General features: G+C 38.0%; 1 long non-coding RNA gene across 8 annotated transcripts in view; it reads right to left on the bottom strand.

The window, feature by feature from the left end:
- Positions 1 to 1,515: 1,515 nt before the first annotated feature.
- The window catches only part of LOC124987335 (uncharacterized), a 143,958-nt gene continuing 126,721 nt past the window's right edge, over positions 1,516 to 18,752 (bottom strand). For all 8 annotated transcript variants that reach the window (XR_007109169.1, XR_007109172.1, XR_007109167.1 and 5 more), the window contains one exon: positions 1,516 to 8,516. This is a non-coding gene — a long non-coding RNA (uncharacterized LOC124987335). The remainder of the gene's footprint in view (positions 8,517 to 18,752) is intronic.

Raw genomic sequence — 18,752 nt, forward strand, 5'->3', positions numbered from 1 at the left:
GAAGACAAAGTGTAAAAACTGAGAAGTTACCCTTACCTCTACAAAAGCTTTTAAATAATGGTTTTTCCAGGAGCGACTGCACTTCTCTCACTAGACCATTTCCCCAGATGGGATTTGCAATATAAAACCACCATAGATTGGCTTATTGAGGAAAGGAGATAGACTTGTACAAATCACTGGAAAGATAAATAAGCTATAGAGATCAATAAATAAAAGCCAGGCGGAAAAAAAAATCAAACTCCAACATTCCAGACCAATTAAGATGTTATTTACTGCCCGCGTGATTGTAACTTCGATGCTCTCCTTCCTCGTTCTAACACCATAGGCATTTGTTTTGCTGAGAGAAAGATATATAACCGATGTGTAAATAGAAAATGATATAGATAGATTTTATGTCCCATAAAACTGTTAATCTGTGCTCCACATTAAATATAAAGTACATTTTTTATTTAGACACTGCACTGGTATAATTAAAATAAAGTATGCTCACTTTATTTTTTCAGTAAGTCATTTCCAACCATAGAGATCAAATAACAGTGCAACAGCAGCATGAAATGTGGTTATAATAGTCTGAGACCACATTTCCTGAAACTAAAACATGGGAGATAATAGTATGAAGGTACAAATTAAATGCAAATAAAACAGATTCCCTATTGTTGCTAATCCCTGGATTGGGTTTCAGTGAGGAAATTTAGCTGTGATATTTAACTTCTTTATACAGTAATCATTGACATGTTATCAGTTCCATTTTGAGATCATTGACGGAAACCATCAGTGAAGGATTTAAAAACACTACCTGTCCACCTTTCAGGAAGAGAATGGAAGTGGCCTGGGGCAAATTGAATAAAAATACACTGCCCAGACTGCCTCCGGGACACTCATGGCAGTTGGCAAACACTCAGTGACTTGTTTTGTAATTGATGTACATTTTTGTGGCAACCTACTTTTATTCACCCAGTAGAAACTCTTTTTGATTTCAGAGGTATGTCAGCATGTCTTAGCAAGCACCCATTTTTGAGGGTGACTGCTCTGAAAACATCTCAAATTTTAACATGAGGAGACTGTAGAGTCAGCTTGTGTTACAATTTCTGGTTTTCCTATGCTGTAATAAGCCTACATGCCAGGGAGCTGAAGTGTGACTGATATAGCATAGATGTTTTTTAACTTGAAAATTGTGATTTAAAGTGAACTTAGCAGAATCACCTTTTCTCTCAGCTCAGTTTCCCTTGGTCCTTTCTCCTATTGTTTAAAATGGTTACTGGGCTATTTGTTTTTAGGGATTTTCAAGTACACTGACATAATGGTCATTCTGATGAGAGGTGGCCTTATTCAAGGTAAGCAATTAGCATTTAGGGGGCTTTCTGATTTTTAAAAAAATCTCAGGCTGGGGAAATAGCTCAATTGGTAGAGTGCTTGCCTACCATGCACAAGGCCCTGGGTTCAATCCCCAGCACCACAGGAAAAAAAAAAAAAAAGAAAGAAAGAAAGAAAAGAAAAAAAAATCTCTTCCTAATCTTTTATAAAGTTTGTCTTATAATTCTATAATTTGCAGAAAAGTTTTGGGCATGTTATACTCTCTATCTACAAATACCAGTAAGAGTACATGTAAAGAAAACAACTTTCTTCCTCATTTCTAAAAACTATCAAGGACTACTAGAAAGTTCTTACAGTCTCTTCCTTACCTTGAAGCCTAATAGATCTCAAAAAAGAATAAAGAACATATTTACACAAGTTAATCCATTCTTTCTCCTTCCTCTCCAAAATGAGGTGCACACAGTCTCAGGGGCACACAAAATGATGCACTGAGGTTCAAAAAGAAACCATTAGAAGATCCATTTGTATTCACTTTTCTACTAAAAGAATCTGATCCTACAATATGTGTAATCAGAAAAAAGAGAAATTACACTCCATTTATGTACGATCTATCAAAACATATAAATGCATTCTACTGTCATGTACAATTAATTAGAAAAAATAATAAAAAGAAATTTTTAAAGAGAAACTAAGGTTTGCCAGCTATAAAAATGTAGAAATTCATGGTATTATAATTCAGAAGGAAATGTACATGTGTTGGGACAAATACTCTCAAATTTTAAACTATGTTTGTGCACGATTATTGGACTGGTAACTACTATTAATCCTTCACTTTGATATGGAAAAGACCTCTCAAAGACTCCCTGTGATAAGCTGATCAATGGTGCTCCAAGATGCCTACCTCCAAATCTCCAGACCTGTGAACATTATCCTTCATGACAAAAGAGGTTTTGCAGATGTGATATAGGGAATGAACATTGAAATGAGGAGATTATCCTGAATTTTCCTAATCATTTCAATGTAATCATGAGTCCTTAAAACAAGAACATTTTCCAGGCAGTCTCAAAGGGAGAGGTGTAATGATAGACGAGGGTAAGATAGATGCCATGTGAGAAAAATTTCCCTGCCATTGATAGTTGTGAATATGAAGGAGTAGGCCACAAGCCAAGGAAGGCAAGTGGTCTCTGTAAGCTAGGATACGCAAGGAATTGGATTCTCCCCCAGAGCCTCCAGAAGGACTGCAGCTCTGTTGACAAGTGAGTTAGTCCTCTGAGCTTCCAACTTACTAAAATGTAAGTAATAAATTTGTGTCATTTTAAGGGTTGGGGTTGTGGCTCAGTGATAAAGTGCTCACCTAACATGTGTGAGGCACTGGGTTCAATTCTCAGCACCACATATAAATAAATGAATAAAATAAAGGTATATCAACATCTTAAAAAACTATTAAAATAAATTTGTGTTTTTTTAAGCCACTGAATTTGTGGTAATTTGTTATGGAAGCAATAAAAAGCTAATCCATTCTGTCTGCCCTAACTAATTTCAAGCACTGGAGTATTAAGAAAGATGTAAGTGCTACACTAATAAATTGAAATTGCAATCATGGAAACTTTTTGATTGACATCTCCTGATTTTACATCCTAGGGGAACAAAAAACAGAAAAATATGACATGATAAGCTGAGTAAATATTATTTGCAAAACCAGAAATAGAATAGAAACAAGTTCTTTGGTCATGAAGAGGAGAGAGTTTTCAGAAATGACCTTTGCTCATTGTCTAAACATTGTCTGCAGTGCCACTAAATTTTTTTTAAGAAGTTACAAAAGCTGATCACCAAATATATTGTATTTGCCCCAAATCTAAGGCATCTGGAGAATTTTAAAACTCATTCCTCAACATTTGAACTTTAGAAGGTAAAAATTTTCAGGAATGACAGTATCATACTGGAAACATTAATGTGGCAGCATGAAATAGTATCATTCTGTAGGAGGTAATAAAGGCATGAATTATGTCAAATTGTATTTGGTTCATGGATGTTACTGGGCTTCTTATGGGCAGACACAGCTAACAGGCACAAGAACACCTGCCCATCTCCCTCAGAAAATTAAAGTCATGTGCACAAACATCACTCTAAGAAATTAGGGAACCATTTGTGACAAAATGAAAATGTGCAGTCTTATAGGACATGGACTATCTCTTGTTAAAGCAGATCATAAATTTTCTTCTGGTCTTGCTTATCATAGAAAGAACTATTAAGCTATTTACATTACAAGTGGTGGCTTCTCCTCCTGTTAGGTAATATAATATGTTAAATGAACTTGCTGCTATGCTATACAGTGCTACCATATGGACTCTAGCCATTAATTGGTTTGGGGTCACTGGCCATCTCAGTTAATGTGAGGAATCCATTCTTCCTTAAGTAAAATGTTCAATAGCATCTCCTATTGAAATGGGCAAGACTTAAAGGATATGCGTCATTATGCATGTGTCAGCGCACATGTGTGTGAGTTTTCCTGCATTTATTTATTTAGGGTAAGAAAATCAAGCCCCTTTTATAAAGTTGAAAAAAGTACTTATAGGTGTTATTGTGAACCAAAGTTGTTTAAGTTTGAGAAAAATATAGCCTAAGGAAAATGTAAAATTCCCTCAGCTTTGCTATGATTTAACCCTTTTGGAGCAAAAAGCACTGGGGTGGGGAGAGGGCTGTCTTTCTCCTTGCCCCTCTCTGCAGATGCACATCGAAAGCACTGAAAATAGAACCGTCACTTCTGCTACCACCTCGGTAATAATGTGCTCAGTTAATCCACACAACATAGAGTCATCCTCTCAAAAAGTAATTCACTTCTTTAAAAACTAGAAGGAAAATAAATATGGCGCAGTAAAATTGTTGAGGAGAGGAATCTATCTGGACATTTCACAAAACATTTCATTATGCTGACAATTCCCAGAAGTACTCTCAAGAGTGCTTTAAGCTGAGGATTACTGCGCTGGAGCTGATGGACTTTTTTTGTAGCCCCTTTAAAAGGCAGTGAACCGTTTTTCTATTTTATTTAAATAATGCCCCTTAAAATGGATTTTTAGAGGTATAATAACTCCTTAAGAGTCAGTTATGCTAAACAGTTTCTCTTGATAGAAATGTTGTAAAACTCGTTAACTGCACAATTTCAGATGCCGGCTTGGTGAACACTAACTGACATGTGAATGACCAGAGTTTGTAAAATAAATTGCAATAGTTGTTGTATCACACAGCTAGCATTGCACAAGCTGGAGGCCACGAGGGGCTCTAACCTGACAGAAAATTACTTCAAGATGAATGAAAAGTGCTTGTTTCTCTTTATTAGTTTTTAGAGAACAATGAAAACGTTGAATTGTTTACAGAGGACTGATTAAATGTGGTCAGTGGGGCCATGTCCCTACTGCTAACTGTTGGCCTCCCCTCCCACTGGCTCCCAGCCTACACACTCACACACCCGCCACTCCCAGCACCCAGCCCCCACTCTTTGCTCCCTGCCACATGCATCTTCTTATACGCTATTATGGCTGCACATCTGGGTGTGAAATGTGCTCATTCTGACATTCCACTGCTGCTCGGCGCTGCAGAGGCCTTTGTTAGGTAAAACACTGTTGTCAAGCCTAACAAGCAGGTCATGCAATTTGCTGGACACTGTGGCACAGAACAGCCCACGATGAATTGCTTTGGCCTCAAACAATGCTCAGTTCCATATTGGAATACATATGTATTTCTTTCATTGTGCAGCACTACAAAAAGTCATGACATTTTTAAGGCGTTGATTTAAAAGGGGGGGAAAACATAGGTTGCCAGGGTTAGACTATCACAGAATAGCCTTTTTGTTATATTTACTTAGGATAATCCCTGTCTACGGCTAAACAAAAAAGCATAAAGTGCTTTGATTGGTCATTTGTGGCTTCATTTCCACTTAGCTTACCAGAAAGTACAGTAGGAGGAAGGGCTACCATCTTAGCTGGCTGGTTGGTATACTTAGTGGGTGGTCAAACCAGAGCATTTGGGAAGATGTTGTGGAAAAGGATCCTTACCATGTAATTCCACAAAGTCAACTATCATTAATGGAAGGATATGTGAGCACTCATTAATAAGCATATGCCAAGCAGGGAGAACACATTCTTACCAGATCAAGCTAAATGAATAAGATCCAGAAGACGTTTCTGATAAATGGAAAAATTAAGAAAAAGCAAAGAACTGCCATTTTAGCTCAACAAACGTCTTTCATGGCCCATCCCCTTCCTCACTTCTAACTTCCCCCCACCACACAGGGAGAGAGAGGGGGAGAAAGAGAGAGAGAGAGAGAGAGAGAGAGAGAGAGAGAGAGAGAGAGATCAACAATAGGAAGCAGTTCAAATGCTATTTTGTGGCATTCTGACATAATCCATAATGCACACTCCTGATGTGCAAGCAGGATATTCCTTCCTTCTGTGCAGAACATGCATTCTGAGCCTATTATGTGTATAAACAATGGCATATGTAATTACCTTTCTAGGGTGGCAATTATTCCTCAGAATCAACCACCAGAGTTAAAGCATGTTCCCCCCAAAGACATTTGGAGATCAATTCTGGGTCAATTACGTCAGGCTTTGATTTATCACATGATGTCAAGCCATGTTTAAAAGAAAGAAAGTTTTTTTTAAAAAAAAAGCATTATGAGGTAAAGGCTAAAGGTTTGACTCAAATTGGTTTGCTTCCAATTTTGCTTTCTCCCAATTGCTTGGCCCTTCCCCCATTCTTCAAACAACTGTGATTTGTTGGGTTTTTATCTGTTAGACAGTGTGTCATTCAAGAACATTAAATGCAATGAATCTGGACTTTATCCAGACTTGATCTGCCCCCTACACATATACCACTCACACACATGTTTGAATTCACCAGGCACTGGAATTTCTCCTGGGATGCAGCAGAGAGTAGGGGTTAACAGATCAGTCTTTGGAGTATAAGAGATGTGGATATCAATACCATGCCTTAAGCAAGACTTCTGCAATAGGTGGTGCCTATTTCACTTGAATGTAGTGAAGTTTAAATGAGATAATTAAGTGAGAGAATACACATAAAGCACTTACTGCCTGGCATATCATGAGTACCCCATGAATGAGTACTTTTTATTCTACTGATAGACAAGTTGGAGGAAAAAAAGTGAAGCAGCCCCTTTAAAGGCCCTACCCTGTGTGGGAGAATGGGGCAAGGGTCAGTGGCAGCAGAGTGGACCTGGGTACAAATAGCAAGGCTGAGCTAGTGACCCCAAGACACTATTTAAGAGGCCCGGGGGACTAGACTGTATGAAAATGTTCATTTTACTTGGGTTCATCCTCAGTAGATTGATTGTAAACTACAAACCAAGAAAGGTGCTATTCCGTTAACAAGAACCCCTCCCATCTTTTATAGAGCCTTAAGATCCATAGTGAAAGAGCTACTTTATGCTCCATAATCACCAAAGTGAACACACACCTACTATGCACCAGGCACTGTGCTAGGAAGGCATCAGGAATGAAGAGATGAACCCCTCAAAAAATAAGCATCTAAAAAGAATAAGCATCTAAAGTTAGGTATAACACAAACTGATAACCAAGAATTCCTGGAAGCTACATCATGCAAACTAAAAGTGATATAAATATATACTATGATGATGAGGAGTTTGGTGGTGGGGCAATTCATCCTAAGAAGGAATCATATAGGCAGTTACTGGTCAAATTAGAGTTATTCCTTACTGAAGAACAAAATAGTAAATTTAAAAATTAAAAGAGAGGGTATGAGAATTCTCATCAAATTATTTAGGGAGCAATATAGTACCCCATTCAAAGAGCACTTTAAATCCATTATATGTGGAGCAGCATTGTTTAATAAGATGGAAGCAGCACTTACATCATTCATTTCTCAGACAGCACACAATGCTATTGGCAGTATGTATTGGCAGCTTAATTAAGAAGTCTGTTGATGTTAAAAAAAAAAACTGGCACATTTTCAATTCAGATGGACACTACTCAAGACAAAAGACATGTCTATAGTTGGCTCATACATACTAAAATGTGTCACAGACACTACATAAAATGTCTAGTGTCTACAGTCATGTCAATGCCTTAACACTGGAAAAATCATGAGTTATACTTAGTCTCAAGTCAGAAATAAATTTTTAGAAAAATTGTAGTCATTCAACTTAGGGAACACAGAGGACAATATAATGAACACCGAAATAAGAACTTAAAGTCAAATTTTCACACAGAGCCATTGCTTAGGTGTGTTTTTCTCCTTCCCAGTCCAATCAGGGGTCCAGGAGTACCACCCCAAATTTCACATCTTCCTTTTTCTCATGCTAGTGACTCACTCAGAATATTAGGCCCAAGGGCATAGAGGGTTGATACCTATAGAGACAACAGGTGTGATTCATCTTCCCACTCACCAAGAAATGTACAAATAATACATTTTTCCAACAGATGATCTACATCTAAAGAAAAAAATAGAGCTTAATTCAAATTAACTCAAACTACATATTAATGTCTCTAACATACACTGAATATTTATGGAACTAATAAAACCTCACCACAAAAAATAAAGATAAGTAAAATAAAATGGATTTTATCTATCAAAAGTTGAACCAAAAAATGAAATTAAAATGTCCTGAGTTGCCCACATGAGTTTGTTGTGTTTTGTTTAATTTTGTTTTTCATTAATGGGACTTTAAATACTTACAGAGTACACTTTTCCACTCATTTGTTTCTTGTCTTAGGACACACCTAATTAAGAGCAGAAGAAAAAAATAAGCATCCTGAAACTAATTGTAAATTCATTGAAGGCAGGCTCCACATCTTATTTGTCTCCCTCTATTTCTCTCCCCTATTTTGTGCGGTGATTCACACATAGTAAGTACTCAATTAAGTTGAAAGGCAATGCATGTTTCAATTCACATTAATTTGGAAGGGTTACATTAATTTAAGGAGCAAATGAAAAGGATGGGTTCAGTCTCTGCTGGCTTCTGGCTAGTAAGCCTCACTGTCTTGAAAACTTCCTCTGCAAAGCTGGTGTGGTTTCCCACCACTGTGGCATTCTCAATGCCTTGATTTGTTTACTTTGCTGAAGGTAGCAAGATGATTCTCCAGTGGTTCTACTCCCAACAGGAAGACGTGAGAGTGATTTGAAGCAGAAATTCAGTGGCTGTCCTCGCAGTCCTGGAGGCAGTACATCTATGGGGAAAAAAATGGAAACTGATGATTAATCCATACCTTTCTAAGAACAACTTTTCAAAAGTGCCAAAGTTGACCTTTCGCTGATCACTAAAATGTATTTAGCTCAACATTTCAAAAATACAATCAGGGTCATTTATAGTGATACTGCTGTTTAAAATTTTTTTTCCTACTTTGAGTAATGATTCTGAAATCCATTTCGCCCCCATATGAAGATCTAAGCCTAATAAAAAGAGAAATATCACATACCTGTAAAAAGAAATTTTCCCAACCCAGGTAAGGATTCTCTATTTGTCCTGACAAATAGAAATAGCATCCCCCTCACGCCATCCTCCTTTGTGAATAGTGAAGTCCTTGCCTGCTTCCCTTTGTGTGGCATCACATGAATAGCTGGGAAGCAAAAGCTGCAGATAGAGAAGCCAGCTGTGAAGCTACAGTCAGGCAAGAGCACATGTTCTTCAGCAAAGACTCTGATCCATCCAGGTGGGTAAAAGAGGCACAGAACACTTCAAACAACTACAGCAGCAAAGGCCCCAGGACAGTCAGCATGGCAGGATCCAAATGGGTCCCACCTTGGGCTTTTCAGTCATGCCTATGTACATGAGCGTCAGTAATAGTGTCTTGGACCAGGAAAGACACATGTCAGTCATTCCCATGCTCAGGGGCAACTGTCACTCTGAAATGGCCCTCTGCAGACCCATGGGAATGAGATGTAAAGCCAATGAACCCACAAGAAAGCTTAGCCTTGATTTATTTACTACTTTACTTTATTTGGGTTTTAAAAATAGGCCAAAGTAATTGCGTTTGTGCATGAAACACCCTTCAGCTCATGAGCGAAAATGTCATATTACTTAAGCATTTAAAATCCACCTGGAATCGTTTCAGGTTCTGCCTTCTCTGCCCATGATACCAAACTTGTCACTGAAACCTACTGACTTCTTAATTGGAAATGTCTTTCCCTATCCCCTTTTCTCCTGCATTCCTACCACCCCTCCTCAGTCAAGCCCTGTTCCCCTCAGCCTGGACTATGCCAGCCTCCTAACCTGGACTAGGTGTCCTCTGCATCATCTCAACTCCTGCCAAGTGATACAGCCTCCCCTGGGTTTCCATTACAGCCATCCCTGAAGTCTCTAGGAGGCTCAGCGCTACTGCCACCTCAACCCATCCTCATCAGTTCAGGTTAGAGGGGAGCAATCTCAGCCTACCAAATAGGCTGGAATTCTTTAATTGGCCATAATGCTTAGAATTGTGCTGAGTTTGAACTGATTTATCATTTCTTGCTCTGGTTCCCTACTAATTCCTGATTTGTTGGCCCAGTTCTCAGAGCTGGCTTCTGTCCTTACTAGCTTTCCTCTTGCCAACAATGACCTCTGCTTTGCCCTAAATCTAAATCTTCTTGACTAGAATTCTAATACAACCCTTCCCTAGATTCCTTTCCAGGACCCTGGCTGCTGACTCGCATCCAGCTGTGATGAGGTTGCCCACTGCCATACCATCATTCCTGACTGGGAACCTCACCTGTTTTCTACTGTCCAGCTGGTCTACAGAGCTCAGTCTCTTCATATACCAATCCCTGAAACAGTCCCAGGATCATTACATTCTTCAGGGCACTGAAGATTGGACTGCTGGGCTACTGCAGTAAAGCTGGGTTCCCAGTCCATGATATACCTCACACCTAACCTTGACTTCCTCCTGTTGCCTAGAAACCTATATTTTGAGATCCTTCACAAGAATGCCCTCTACCCAGCATAGATGAATTATAACACTACGATGTTTTTTAGTTTCTGTGGATACATATATATCATTTTATATATTGCATAAACATAGTTCATATATACTTATTATTCAGTCAGTCATTAATTAATTTACTTTTACTTCATTCCATGAAAAATTAAAGGAGTTAACATTAACTTTTGTTTTTAAAAAAATATTATATGGGTTTCCATGTGCTAACCACACATGAAGTATTTCACTTTATTACATGAAGTCTCTACTTCAAGAGCATAGGTGTGCTGACCTGGAAGCCCATTCTGAATATTTGTTCACATCCTCTCTTCTGCCTTCTTCATAATTAGCTCCTTTTCATCCTTTAGCACTGCACTTGTGACACAATCTAAGAAACCTTTCCCAAGACAAAAATTCACACTGATTTATCCCTTTTCTGTATTCCTTTGGAACAATCAATAACACACAGAAGTACTTGGTTTTCAATAAATGTTTCATATACATTCCCCAGATAGTCTGTCAGTTATTTGAGAATTGGGACAAAGACCAGTCTTAACACTTATTGTGGTACCTTCAGAGTACCCAGTGCCAACTGCAAAAGAACAAGGAGAACAAATTCCACCCTCCTCTGGGCCCCTCCTCCTGCCCAGTCACTGAATCAAGTTACTGACTCAACTAAACTTCTTGTAAACAGGTGGAGCTTTAGATACATTGAGAGAAAAGATTAAAGCTTTAACTTCTGCAGTCTGTGGTCTCTTCAGGGTTTTGTCTCTTTAGACTGCTTCTTTCTACTTCATGGAACCAGTGTGATAAAACTGATTTGAAACTACCTCTCAGTTAGAAGTTCCTTCCATAGACACACAAACACATCTTGTCTCCCCAGGTAAGACCTACAGCAGACAAATTAGACCAGCTATATATTAAACCTTTATCCTTTTCTTCTTCTCCTACTTCATGTTGACAACAGGGAAGTAAGATCTAAAAAGTAGACCCAAAGGAAAGGGACCAAGAAGGCCTGTATATGTGTAAGGCTCCATGTGTCCCAGCAGCAGCTGAGTAAGATCTAGGAGTGGGAGCAAGCACCCAGATAGTGTAAGAAGACATAAGTGTATACCTGAGGTCTACCCAGTGCTTATTTCCTGCAATTACATGTGGGTTTATAGGACACCTAGGCAAGGATCTGTGACTCCATCTCAACACAACTAATATCTATGTACTGTCTAAATAAATGTTTAATTGTTTTTTCAATAGTAAAGAGTAAATGTCTAAATAACTGAATAGACCAAGAATGCTGAGAAACAAGTTCTGGATCAGAGTTGTTTACAATTGATGTACTGAGTATATCTTATTCAAAAACCTTAGAGTAATTTTTTTTCTATGCAGGCATTTCTCTAAGAACACATTTCTTACAACATAGATCTTTGAGACCTTTTTGAGAGTGAGGAGGCAAGCAAGACAAATCCTGGGGATTTTGCAAGCCTTTCTGCCAAAGAGTAAAGCCAGTGGACTTCTAGTGTGAAATTCTGCATCAGCACTTGCAGATGGCCAGAATTTACTGTGGAATCATGTAAAATGCATGATATCTCACATATTTTGAATATTTAAATATATCATACACACACTGCATACATATATACATAACCTTGATATTATACTACTCGAAAAAATTGGATAATGGATTTAGACATATCCCAAAATTACAAGATCACTGTTATTTGGACAAGCCTATAACCAAAATTACACTTTGAAACAACACTTTTATTAGCATGTAACACAAACTTCCAATTCTCCCTTTCTCCCTTATTAAAGTCCCTGAATTTTAAAGCGTGCATGACCTAAAAATGATTTTCAGGCTCTCCTGGTAGCTAGGTATAGCCAGTGGGATGTGGACAGAAGTTAGGAGTACCACTTCCAGGAATGCCCTTAGAACACTTAAGTATCTTCAGTTATATTAATGAGGTCAATATCCAGGGACAGAAGAGGAATAAGATAGAAGTTTTATTTCTCCATTAACCAAAGTCTAAACATAATCAGTTTGGAGCTGATTCAGCAGCCCCATTGTGCCAAAAAGCTCCTTCTGAGTTTAAGCCACTATATTCTGGCGTCTCTTAACCAGGATATAGGTTAGGCTGCTGCTACAAATACAGCACTATAATTCTACCTCTGCCACTTTATAGGGGTCCAACCTTGGACAAATCACTTAAACTCTATAAACTTATTTTTTTGTCTATACCCACATCATAGGGCTATTGTTAGCTACATGAGACCAGGTCATTTTTGTTGTTGCTATTATTGTATCCCGTTTCTAGCCCAGTGCCTGATATTGCTGATATGACAGATCTAGACACATAATGCCATACCTTAACAGTTAACAATTCAGTACTTCCAACAAAAGCCTGATATAATACAACTAATTAGCAAGGTGTGCATTAGGCTGATCACATTTTCTTATCAAAGTCTTCAACAACATGGTCTGACAAAAGTTTTTTTCTGACTTGTGAATTTATGCACATAAAAACTCATATGTTGAACCACTGGTTGCCAATTTAATGAACTCACAGATTTTTAAATGACACACTTAACTTGGGCAGTCCTGAAAAACCAAAGGCACATGTCCCAATAGTATTGGTTCTGTCCCCACCAGTATGATCACAAGGTCACGCTGTTTATGCATAATACAAAAAAAAAACTTGATTTTTATAGCATAGCTATGATTATAAATTTGTATTGTTACAGTAAAGAATCTCAGGAAATATAATTCTTCTGTTTTTAGAAAGGAAAATGGGCACTTCACATTCTATAAAAATAGCATGGAAGAGAATATATTGCTCCTGTTGATGAGCACTTAATAAATACATGCACCTGGCTGCTTTCATTTCACTACCAGTGGCACCCTTTTGCCAGTCATTGAAGTAATTCAGTCTGACCCATTGAGCTGATGAATCTACAAACTGTGAAAGCCTATCATTAAGGTGAGGATAGATCATAGTCTCAATGCAGTACATTATGGTGTTTATATTTCTCCCCCATGCAGTCGATGCAATGTAAGAGAAAAGGAGGAAGATGAAAATAAAGTTCACCATGGACTTACTGTTTTACTCTCCCAATGAATGCTATGAGCCGGTGGATGCCCCGTTCTTTTTACTACTTATGTATAACGTTCCATTTATTTCTAGCTAATATAAAGACCTCTAATAAAGCACACAAAGTTATACACCAAATTCACCATGCAGTAATTTAGGTCTAACTTTAGTTCTTCATGTCCCCACTTTAAAAATATTATTCTTTCTCTTTTCACCCTATTTATAAAGCCATTTTTGCTTCTCTCTAGTTTTTTACTTAAATGCTTAAAATTCTCACCCAGAACAGAAATTATATCTAGAGTAAAATTCATGAATGGGTGAATTGGAGAAGACAAGTCTGAATGAATGCCAAGTCTAATGTGTGGACAAATCATCAAAAGGTAGCAACATCAGCTGACATTTGGGAATTTACCACATGAAAATTATTGAACTGAACACTTTATGTGCGTTATTTCATTTAGTCTTCAGGACAGTCCTGGAGCAGGTATTGCTATGGTTTGAATTTTTTGCCCCCTCCAAAACTCATCTTGAAATTTAATTGACATTTTAACAGCATTAAATGGTGGGGCCTTTAACAGGTAATAGTCTGTGGGAACCCCAAACTCATGGGTAGGATTGGTGCTATTATAAAAGAAGAATTTCACTCCCTACTCTCCCTCTCTCCCATTCTCCCTCTCCCACCTTCTCTTCTACCAAGTGAGGATGCAGCAAAGTAGACCTTTACCAGATGCTAACACATGGACCTTGGACTTTCCAACCTCTACTACTGTGAGATATATATTTCTATTCTTCTTATATTACCCAATTTCAGGTACTTTGTTACAGCAGCATAAACACACTGAAACAGGATTAACATCTCATTTTCACAAATTAGAAAACAAAACTTGAGAGATGTTCAGTAACCTGCCCAGGGTCACAAAACTAATAAGCAGTAGAACTACTTCCAAACCTGAGTTTGTCTGACTCCAAAACTCCTACTCTTTACAACCACCAAACTGCCAGGTTTTTCCTTCAATCAAATAACAAGAATAACAATAAAGCAATATCTCAGATGAGGTTAACAAACTGTGAGGTGCCAACGTACCTTGCTTTAGTGAAAAAATGAAAAGTACTTGAAATCAGTTCACCGTGCATTTTAGGTTGGCAATAATTACCTGCCATTTATGAAGTAACTGCTTCACACCAGGCACTTTCTATACATTAATCCTAACCCTCACAGCAACCCCATAAAGTAGATAACTATCTCCATTTTATGGATGGGGAGGAAATACTTAGAGAAGCCAAGGTCGCATGGCTCGTGAGGGGCCCAGTTTTGCACTGTGTCATTTTGCACAATACTTCATTACCTCTCTTACAAGACTTTTCTCTGATGAGTTTCAAAAGTCTCCTTTTTAAATTAATAGTTCCATCCCCCTACAATCTTATTTATACTCTTTATTAGTTCAACAAAGCTTTACTTCAGAGACAATGCAAAAGTAAACTTTAACCTAGGCCCTGCCCTCATTTTCATAAATTTCAAATTTAGTGAGGTCCATGTTAATGGTTTTTACTGTATATGGAAAAGAGTTTAATAGTCACTTAGCCCTGCTCTATCTCCATTAGTCTAAAAAGCCACACTAAGGTGAAGGAAGGAAGAGCAGTGACCTCAAAACTAAAACAGACAAGGAGTGCCTGTAATTTGTATTCCAGACTAAGTCAGAACATAACATTGTCAGTACATAACAACAAACTCAAGCCTACAAGTTTAAGTGCTTTATTCAATTAAAGAAAATTAACCTAATCATATATTCACATTAAAGAATATAGTCACAGCAAATCAGCAATCATAATTAAAAGTCCATTTCAAATTTCTTTGGTGAGCAGTGAAATGATATAACAGTCAGACTGCCTGGTCATTTCCAGCATTATATAAATACACACATTATATGATAATTCCTGGTCATTTAATGTGGCCAAGTTTGCTACCTATACTGCATTTGTTTCTAATAGAAACATGCTTCCATGTGCTCTGAGTGAGAAAATGTTCAAGATGTGATTGATAGTCAACCAAGCACATATCTGCAGTACCAAACCCACTGATGCTATGGCCAGTTCCATAATATAGAGGTTTCATAATATAGAAGTGTAGGTCATTACAGTATTGCAAATATTTCAAATAAATCCTATATGCTTTGGAGGGGGCCACCTGAAGAAGTCAGATTGCCACAGTATACCAACTTGCTACTTTTTTTTTTTTTTCTTTTCTTTAGGCCAGCCTATAAAAAAGTTGACTTACACCCTTCAGCAAGGGAACCAGCCTAGGGACAAAAGCAGAAAAATCCAGGTGAAGACCAGCCCAACTCTTCTTTCAGGCCTGATGTTCTATGTGTAGGGAGTGAAACCAGATTGAAGATCATCACTAATCTGACTACACTCTCAATAGGTCACCCACTTCCACAAGACAGAGAACCAAGTCTTAAAAACAGATTGCTGAGGACCATTTTGAGGGATAGGTTTGCAATCTTGGACACCAGAGTGAACTAATCTCCCATAGCTACTCTCCACAAAGTATCAAAGTGTAAACTTCCCTACTCTACAGTATAGATTAATCCCCCCATCTGAGACTTCCATAACTTGATAATCCTCATTTTGTGTTCTCTGATCAGTTTGTCAACCTGGCTCACCAGAATATTACTGTAGGACTCAGTCTTCTGCTTTCACTTGGCCTAGAATTAGGACTACCATCATGTCTTTTACAGTGCCATTTTGATACCAAGTCACTGGAAGCTGTAAGAAAAAGGAGTCCTGTTCTCTGTACTTTTCAAAGTCAAAGCCAAAAGAAAATATCCTTTCTGGGAGTGTAGGATAAACTCTGGGCTCTCTCAGAATCCTTTCCAACCAGTGTGTCTGCTTGTCATTAATTAATTAAATCTTATTAAATACCCAGCAATTCCACTTCTAGAAATCTATCCTATAGGAACAGTAACACAAGTTCACAAAAATAAAAACACCATCATGTTCACTGTAGCAGTGTTTGCAATAGCAAATTGTTACGTGATCTAAGTAGCCAGAGTTGAGAAATTACATATAGTTATGATTTATCTGTTATGTGATATAAATGAAACATAAACACATGAAATATTTCTATTATATGCTTATATATGTAAATATGTATATTTGTAGACACAAGGAAAGATCAGAAAGTGTATACATTAATAAGTGGTTACTTCTAGAAAGTGAGATCAGTAAGGAAGGAATCAAACATTTTACTTATTACTGTATTTGCTGAGATATTTTAGGGAGTACCCCAAATTGACATGATCCTCTTCTCCTGGTTCTGAAAAGTTAAGAAATAATATGAAAATAAAACAGATGGGAGACTACAATGTGAGCTTTATTACTGACTGAGGCCATGGTGGAGGCAGTAGTTTAGTAGTTTAGTGTGAAGAGCAACACACACCTGGCTGTCTGAACTACTGAATTCACCATCCAGGTAAGCCAGGGCAGTGACAGCTAGGGTGGATCCTAGAGTCAGAAATAATGTGTGCACTTGCTAAGTGGGCTCTTCTCCACAAAGGAATGTGACATTAAGCTAAGCTGGCCCAGGTATTCACTCAAAATTTGCCAATTAGGTAAGTCACTCTCCCTCTAGGGCAGGGTGAGAAAAAGTGGTCTGTTAAGTAGAATAGTCTTTGCCTGAGAAAGTAGTTTAAATGCATCCAAGGTTGCTGAATCCAAAGTTTAAGAGTGAATGGTAAGAAGCAGTGGCAAGAAAGTAGATAAGTCAAAAAGAATCAAAAGAAAGAAGACAGAGTAGGAAATTTAAGTAAGGATTTTTTTTTTCTTTTTAAGGAAGAGATCAAGAGAAGGTGAACAATAAAAATAATAAAAGAGAACATAATTTACTGCAAGAGTCTAAACACTGGGATGGAATCATGGGCGTAAGGGAACGTGGATGTCTCTTACTGAGACATGAACAACAGAGAAGGAAGTTTCAGAAGTTAAGCTCATATCCCAGGATAAGTTTTGTAAAAGGTGGATAGATCCTAAGGGTAAATCCAGAAAACAAAAAATAAAACTGCAAACTGCCAAAGGACTGGTTATGCTAAAATTAAGACAAAACTTAGCAGAACTAAGACTTACTTGTAAGTGTTCTATCAAACCATGAAACTTTTGAGAAATAATGTGATTTGTTACTTATAAGACATTGCTTAGATCAGTATCGATAGATATATATACTCCATCATTCAATGTCATGTATAACAATAATAGTTGATTCCCAGGCTTCTTTGTCCCCAGGAATGCTAAGGAATAAAGTTTTTCACAAATAACAGCAGTTTAAGCTTGACTGGCCTATATAACTTTTCATTGCAGTTCTGCCTACCATTATACCATATTCACCAAATTGCAGTGCAGTGTAAAGTAAAATCAAACAGGTCAAATAAATTGGTGGAAAGAGTCATAGTCTAAAAGTCTGGCTCCGTACTCTTAACTGACAGAGACTAACATTTCAACACTGGAAATGTTTCTGAGGAAAGTTTCCACGGATGTATGTTCATGCCATAGTTTCAATGGCCACAGAAGTCCTAGTAAGACAAGGCTTCTTCTGGTAAACAGATTTCTTTGAGTTAAGAGAAGAGAGGAGCAGCTTCATATCTTGCAACAGTCCCTAGTGATATATCCTGGATCAGGTTTAAAGTTACGTTCCAAGTCACCACTCCCCTGCATGGTTCAGCTTTACAATCGCTGCCTCCTCATAACTAGCAGGTTTTGACGTCATTCAGGCTTTGCAAAATGTGTGCTACAGCCCTTTCTTGGGCTTCTCAGCTGCTATTAAAGTTATACTGCATTTGGTTAAGTGTGGAGGCTGGCACCAGAGAGGATCCATAATGGTGATTATCATGCAAATCAGCCTCCTGCAAGTCAGCTCCTCCGTGGAGGCCTTCCAGCTTTGCTTCCCCCCCAGTGCCGCTCCATTGTCCCCAGGATAAAGCTTACCGTCTTCGCTGCCTACACTGGACGCCACAGAGATTGGTTCTCCTGACAGAGATTAGTGGGCAGCAATGAATCTTTCACTTGGGTGAGAAATATGATTTTATTTAAGAAAATAACCATACATAATTGGGCTTCTGTCACTTTAAATTTTAATGGCGAGAGTAATATGGAGGCTTCTGGAACTTTAAATTATGGCTTTCAGAAGCTTCACACTGAATCTTTCAATTATTCTCTGTAAGTACTTTCTCAAAGCATGTGCCACCATGACATTGATATCACAATTCAAATCTAAATTCAAAACTGACTGCAAGGCTATGAGCTATGTGCTGGCGTGCGGGCTGCCTCATTTTATCTTTGAACATCTGAGGAGGCGAATCAAGAGGCACTCTCCCAGAGCCCAGCCAGCTGTTTGCCAAATATTCAAATACCCTGGCATGCAGAAGAGCTTTTCAGA

Source organism: Sciurus carolinensis, chromosome 6, assembly GCF_902686445.1.
Source record: "Sciurus carolinensis chromosome 6, mSciCar1.2, whole genome shotgun sequence".
NCBI lineage: Eukaryota > Metazoa > Chordata > Mammalia > Rodentia > Sciuridae > Sciurus > Sciurus carolinensis.